This window comes from Pteronotus mesoamericanus, unplaced genomic scaffold, assembly GCF_021234165.1.
Source record: "Pteronotus mesoamericanus isolate MK-2021 breed Mesoamerican mustached bat unplaced genomic scaffold, CSHL_Meso_final contig_56, whole genome shotgun sequence".
In the NCBI taxonomy this organism is placed as follows: domain Eukaryota; kingdom Metazoa; phylum Chordata; class Mammalia; order Chiroptera; family Mormoopidae; genus Pteronotus; species Pteronotus mesoamericanus.
The window spans coordinates 21,716,894-21,723,726 of NW_026555201.1; the positions used below are offsets into that span (position 1 = coordinate 21,716,894).

The 6,833-nt window shown below is 36.8% G+C and overlaps 1 pseudogene; it reads right to left on the reverse strand.

Moving 5' to 3' along the window:
• Window positions 1-1,213: 1,213 nt before the first annotated feature.
• Window positions 1,214-1,491, reverse strand: LOC129075928 (60S ribosomal protein L37a-like; annotated as a pseudogene).
• Between the last annotated feature and the right edge of the window lie 5,342 nt (window positions 1,492-6,833).

Consider the following 6,833-nt stretch of genomic DNA (forward strand, 5'->3'; position numbering starts at 1 on the left):
GCATAGGGATTATAGTTAATGTAATAACTATATGGTGTCAGATGAGTACTAGATTTATCAGGGTGATCACTTTATAAATTATATAAATATCTAATCATGGGGTTGTACACCTGAAATTAATATAATATTGTATATCAACTGTAATTTAAAAACAAAAAATACTGTTCTAACAAGGTCCTTTCATTGATCAGGGTTAGAGTAATCATAAAAATTATTATCAGACTTTGATAAGCATTGTAATATATTAAGGTAACCACTAGAAGAGTCATAAAGAGTATAACTTCCAAGATAATAGAAGGAAAATAATGAAATGATTTTAATTATTAAACTTATTAATTATTATTAATTAAATGGAGCCACCCCAAGAGGGAGCAGAACCATGAGCAACTTTTTTTTCAGTGTGCCTGCCCTCATATAAACAGTGTCAGTGACCCCAAATTCCCCAGTCAGTACCATTCTGGCAGCCCAGTCGTGCATGGGAGAAATACAGTGTTATCCAGCAGGAGCAACCTGCTCACCTGGCTGCCCTCCTGTAACTCATGGGCCTCAGGCTTACATTACAGAAACAAATCTCAGAATTTGGGGGGATGTCAGACTGAGGCCACACATGAGGTAGAGGGTAGGAAGAGTGACCCAAATGGATGAAGTAGGGACTAGAACTCAAACTGTTCCCACTTTTACCTTGGACTGCCCTACCTAGATGGCCCAAGGCACCAGAGGACCCCAGAGAGACCCTTGAAGTGTAGAGTCCAGAACAAAACCTTGCTTGCCTAAGTCTATGGGTGACACTGATTTTCAATCTCTCTCAAAAAAAAAGGTAATACTGTAAAAGAGTAAAAAAAAAAACAAACAAAAAACCAACAATGAATAGGCAGGCCATATAGAAAGGAAATAACAGGATAGTAGGCTTAAATCCAGAAATGTCAGTAATTTTATTAAGTGTAAATTAAATGCTTCAGTTTTAAAACAAAGATTAACTTACTAGAAAAAATAAAGCCCAAAAATATGGTCAAAGACACATGTCTAAAACCTGGGTACAAAAAGTTTAAAATTAATAGAAAGGAAAAGACATATTTGTAAATTCTCATAAAAAGAAAGTTATATTAACATCAAAGTAGGTTTTAATAATGTCAAACAAAAAGTATTCTTTTTTTTTTGTTACCTCAAGTAACCCATTTATTATCGGCTAGCAATGCTTCAAATTGTGGTGCTTCTACTGGTCTTTCGATTCCTTCAGTCTTCTGATGGCAGACTTGACTGTGACAGCAGAAGTGGCGTTGGAGGTCCAGGCACACCAGTGACCATTTTCATGCAAGAGCCACAGTGCCAGGTCCCCACTGTTCGCCTCTTCATCTTGGTTTTGCCACAGAAGGAGCAAGTGTACTTGGCGTGCTGGCTGATCTCAATTTTCTTCACCATTTTCCTGAGGGAGGCGCCATAACAGATACTGTATTTACCAACGATTCTGATTTTCTTGATGCGTTTAGCCATTTTGCTGCAAAGTAGGTCGGATTCCAAGAGCATAAAAAGTATTAAAGTTAAAGAAAAACCCTTCATAAAGAAAAAGTTGCAATTTCCCAGGGAGTTTTAATAATTATAAATTTGTATTTAGCTAGTAACAGCCTCAAAATATATAAAGCAAAAATTAACTACAAGGAGAAATAGATGAATCCATAATCATGCTGGGCATATTTTGATAATCCAATCTATCTGGTGAAAAAAGCAAACAAATAAAATTGTAAAGATACAAGACTTGAACAATGAAATAAGTAAAATTGACTGTTCCCAACCACTACCAAGTACAATATATAATTTTTTCAAACATGCATGGAACTTTAAAAAAATTGACTATGTGCTGAGCTTCAAAACAAATTTTAAAAAGTTGAAATTGTGTATAGTCTCTGACCACAATGCATTTCAACCAAAAAAATTGTTTTTTGTATAAGAAAATTTCCATATGCCTTAAATTTGAGAATCGTCCATCGAAATAACTTTTGAGTAAAGAAATCACAATGGGAATAAGAAAAAATTTAATAGTAATGAAAATAATCGAATTATAATAAAATACACATTAAAACTTGTTAGGTGAGCTAAACTATACAATACCCCAAAACATTAGCTTTTGCATATATTTGGAAAAAATGACTAGACATTAAAAATTTAATAGTGAAAAAAAACACACAGAGAAAGGGTTAACACCTTCGAAAAAACCCAGATAAAAGATTGCATAAACAAAATTGACACAACTCTGGTAAAACCAATCATTAAAAATAATAGAACATTCAGTATTTCAAAAATTTATATGGAACCAAAAACGACCTCAAATAGCTTCAGCAATCTTGAGAAAGAAGAACAAAGTAGGAGGAATTGCAATACCTGATATCAAATTATACTACAAGGCCACTGTAATCAAAACAGTCTGGTACTGGCATAAGAACAGACACATAGACCAGTGGAATAGAATAGAGAGCCCAGAGATAACCCATATTTCTGTAGTCAATTAATATTTAACAAAGGGGGCAGGAGCATAAAATGGAGTAAAAATAGCCTCTTCAACAAATGGTGTTGGGAGATATGGACAACTACATGCAAAAAAATTAAACTTGACCAGCAACTTACACCATACACCAGAATAAACTCAAGATGGATAAAAGACTTAAATATAAGTCATAAGTTATGACACCATAAAAGTCCTAGCGGAGAATCTAGGCAGTAAAATTTCAGATATCTCACACAGCAGTATTTCACCTATATATCTCCTAGAGCAAAGGAGATAAAGGAAAAAAATAAATGGGACTACATCAAAGTAAAAAGCTTCTGCATGGCTAAAGAAAACATCATCAAAAAGAAAAGGGATCCAACTGTATGGGAAACATATTTTTGCCAATGATATCTCAGACAAAGCTTTGATCTTCAAAATATATTAAGAACTCGTATGACTCAGCACCAGGAAGACAAACAATCCAATTAAAAAATGGGCAAAGGACCTGAACAGACACTTCTCTAAGGAGGACATACAGAGAGAGGACCCAGAGGCTTATGAAAGGATCTCAACATCACTAGCCATCAGAGAGATGAAAATAAAAAACACAATGACCTCACACCTATCAGAATGACCATCACTAACAAAATCAACAAACGACAAGTGCTGGCGAGGTTATGGAGAAAAGGGAACCCTAGTCCACTGTTGGTGGGAATGCAGACTGGTGCAGCCACTGTGGAAAACAGTATAGAATTTCCTTGAAAAATTAAAAAATGGAACTGCCGTTTGACCCAGTGATTCCACTGCAGGAATTATACCCTAAGAATCCTGAAACACCAATTCAAAAGAACCTTTGTGCCTGTAATGTTCACAGCAGTGTCGTTTACAGTAGCTGAGTTTTGGAAACAGCCTAAGTGCCCATCAGTAAATGAGTGGATCAAAAAACTATGGTACATTTACACAGTGGAGTACTACACAGCAGAAAGAAAGAAGGAGCTCCTCCCCTTCACAACAGCATGTATGGAACTGGAGAATATTATGCTAAGTGAAATGAGTCAGTCAGTGAAAGACAAATACCATATAGTCTCACCTATAAGAGGAACCTATGAACAAAAACAAACTAGCAAGCACGACAGAACCAGAGTCATGGAAACATGGAACAGTCTGACAATGACCAGAGGGAAGGCAGGAGGGAAATAATGGTGGAAATAAGGGGAAGGGACAAGTCAAAGAACATGTATGAATGATCCATGGACACGCACAACAATGTGAGGCCTGACTGTAGGAGTCGGGGTGGACTGGGTAAAGAGGGCAAAGACGGAAAAGTTGGGACAACTGTAATAGAACAACAAAATATTTTTTAAAAAAATCATAGAACATTTAAATAACCAATATCCAGAATGTAAAAGGGAACATGACTATAGTTCCTAGAGAAATTAGAAAGTTAATAAGAATATTATGAGCTTTATGCCAATATATCTGAACATTTGTTTGACATTAAAAAAACTCAAAGAAATAAAATTTGTCAAAACTGTCTGAAGAAGAAAAATAAAGCATGAATAAACATATAACTGTTCAATTGAATCTTCTATTAATCCTTTATTAAATCTCTATGTTACAATAAAAGTACGTTGTGGATGTTGCATATAATTCAATCTACCGTCTGTTAGGTTACAGCTATGTGACAAGACTATGCTAGATAATAGAGTGAGGGAGGTACCCCATCCCGCAGAGTGCTCCCGGACACTGTGGATGAGGAAATAAATTGTATCAGACATGATTTGCCTGTCAAGAGAGGGGGTGGCGATTCCCTCCAGTGGAAAATGCCCCGAGCCCTTCTCTTGAAGTGACTTTCATTGAGAACGATATGCGCAGGGGTATACAGCATGCCTGCAAGGATTATCAATCAACGCCTAAAGGCTATACTTACAGAAAACAGATAGAGATCACAGATAACAATTGAAGGAACAGAGATTTGCCTCAGGTCAGGGTCTGGTAGACAGGGTAATGCCTATTCAGCCCTAAAACCTGTGAAAATAAACTCATCCTGTGCTCCGACCCCAAACACCAGTACTCATCAACTCAAGGGCATTCTTAGCAAAGTAGGTTCCATAGGATTTAATGCATTCCTTTTCCAGGCCTAATTGCCCCTGGGAACTGCCTGATTCAGATCAGGGCTGTACCTGCCCCTAGTATTGTTTCAAGCCAGAATCAGGTGGGTGGAGCAGAGTCACCAAGAGATAAGGAGACTTATCTTTCTTTCAGATAGAATGAGGACTCCGGCCATTGCAAAGCCAAGGGGTGAGGGTCTTTTGCCCCTTCTCCGTGTTCCCCGAGTCCTTCCCTGATGGCCCCTATGCAACTATGCCTGCCTTAGGTTGCCCCTGCCATCGAGGGGTCTTACCCATCGTTGACTAACCAGCCATCTGCTGGGGCCCAGCAGGGTGATGTGAGGAAGGCAGGGGCTGCACCCCTGCCAGGGGGACAGGCTTTGTCTCCTCTGTGGCCCATTTTCCCAAGGCCTCCTTGCTCAGGTCCAGCCTTGGGGCTCTCTCGCCTGTTGGCGAGGCTACAGTCCCTGAAACCGGGCGGGATGGTTCCCAACAGTAGAGATTGGGGAAAAAGATTTAAAAGCTATGATGGTTTCTAAACTTCAGGAGTTTACAATCTAGTCTTTGGAACACATATAAGAGGCATATGGAAGAGTTAAGATTTAGATAATGACAATTGTTAGAAGAAAAAGAAAGTATCTACATAAACATGCAATACTTTACTATGAACTCTGTACTAAACTGTGCTGAACTGTACACTCTGTCTCATTCTCCCCTTAATTATAGTTTCCCTTAGGTTGTTTTTAAATGTGGTCAGTAGAATGACTTGTTTTCATGGAGGAGGACTGGTTAAAAAACAGTCTGCTCTGTGAAATATGTGCTCCTGTTTACCTGTAACCAAAGGAACTGAAAGGCTCCAAACCTCCCTAGGTGGTTTGTACTTGGTCAGTGATACTACTAGCAGCGTGCATTGGAATTTATTACCTGATGCATTTATCTCAATGTATTACCCCATTAAGTGTGCAGATGTTCTGTCAATGGAAGACCTTTTAAAAAAAAAAAAAAGTACTGTTTTATGAGAATTTTCCAATACACAATTCAGAATAAGAGTTAACACATTTTAGCACAGAACAAAGTAGCATGTATTTATATCTCATGGGAGGAAAAGTCCTTTAATTTCTACTCAGACAGTTATGATTAAACATGTCGAATTTTTTAAAAATGGAAAAAGTATGCAAATTCCAACCTCAAACTCTCCATATTGCTTCCATTTGGTCAACATGAGATTTGGCATTTACCTGCTAATCATCCTGAGCTAAAAGCACATGTATTCTGAGTTAGCTGCCCTTTCAGAAAAAAATATAGTCTTCTAGTACTGCTACAACTCTTAAGAAAAAGACTTGCTGATGGTTTTCCATCAAGCAAAGTATTCTCAAATAATGTGTTTCAAGGGAAAGATAAAACAATTCCAGATACCATTTGATTATAACAACAGACATCGCTGGTGTTCTGGTGACTTCAAAATATTGCTAATTTTAGTAGACAATATAACTAACTTTTTGCAGGTAAATCTCTATGAATAAAGGCATAAGGGTCAGATTTTAAATCAAAAAGAAAAATATAGTAATGTTTTATTTCCACCCAACTCTAAAGAACATAACTAAAAATTGAAAGCATAGGAGCGTTCACTTTAAATGTATAGGATGTTGAACATTTTTTTGTGTGTGTATACCAGCAATTCCTTTAAACGGTCCACATGTACATGACCAGTTTATACTAAATTTAGAGAAGTCATCCCTTAACAGCAGGTTCTACTGTACTGAAGAATGATTTTTAAACATTATGAGCATTAATATTTAGAGTGTAAGAACTGAAAGCTTCTGCAAGGTAAATGATTTTCTTGGATAACTTTTATTAATAGCAAATACTTTTTTTTATCTTAAAAATAAACATTTGAAATTCTTTAACAATATGCTTCATATTATAGATCTCTAGCACAGTTTTAATACCCATTTTTGTTAATGAGATCATTGCTAATGTATTTTTATTCTAATAAATTGGTTGCAGATGGTTAGTGAAGAAAGGGTTTCATTAAAATTGCTGTCATTAATCGCATAGCTCCTACCTTTAAGAGTAATGAAACAATGGCAAATTTAATCAAGATCTCTTTATCTTTCTTTTTTTACATTTTTTAAAGTATACTTTATGGATTATGCTATTACAGTTGTACCAATTTTTTTCTCCCCTTCATCTCCCCTCTCCTGCACCTCCCCATCCTCCAGCATCTGCCCCCATTACAC